This window comes from Poecilia reticulata, linkage group LG21 (genome assembly GCF_000633615.1).
Source record: "Poecilia reticulata strain Guanapo linkage group LG21, Guppy_female_1.0+MT, whole genome shotgun sequence".
Lineage (NCBI taxonomy): Eukaryota > Metazoa > Chordata > Actinopteri > Cyprinodontiformes > Poeciliidae > Poecilia > Poecilia reticulata.
The window spans coordinates 15,623,548-15,624,166 of record NC_024351.1 but is presented as its reverse complement, the minus strand read 5'-3'; positions in this window follow the sequence as shown (position 1 = coordinate 15,624,166).

Below are 619 nucleotides of genomic sequence, written 5' to 3'. Positions count from 1 at the left end.
ATAAATCTGGAAAAGCTGACCTTGACTCCCCCTTTTTCCCTGACTCCCATTTTCTCAGATCACGATGTTCTCAGAATAAAGCCGCACTCCGAGGATGGTGACGACACCCTCTCTCTCTCTCTCTCTGTATAGTTTGCAACACAGCTGAACAACCCAGTCGGTTCGTGTTGCCGCTGTACTCGTCAAAAGGCCAGGTCAGTGCTGGTACGGTGCTGTTTGGAGTAAACACGAAAAAAAGTCGGAGAAAGGAAAAGAAAGTTCCAAAACACAAGGTGAGGGAGAATATTGTTAAAGTGGACAGATTAACTCAGAGGTGCATCGTCCCTTTTTCATGCTCCTGTGAAGTCATGAAGTATGTAGGAAAGTAATGAACTTGAGAAACGCTGCCAGGTCACACCGACGTTTTGCATTTCAGTTGAATGCGCTCTGTGTAATATTCCATATTAAGAAGCTTAACCTGTATTATTTATGATTTGTGTAAACAAAAATGTTTTTTTATACACTCAGCTAAAGCATATTTATTCTAATTGTTCCATTGTGTTCTGGCTCGCATCTTAGGATAGTCAAATTTATTTCTACACCCAAAAGTGATAGATATAGAAAAAAGAAAAAAAAAAAA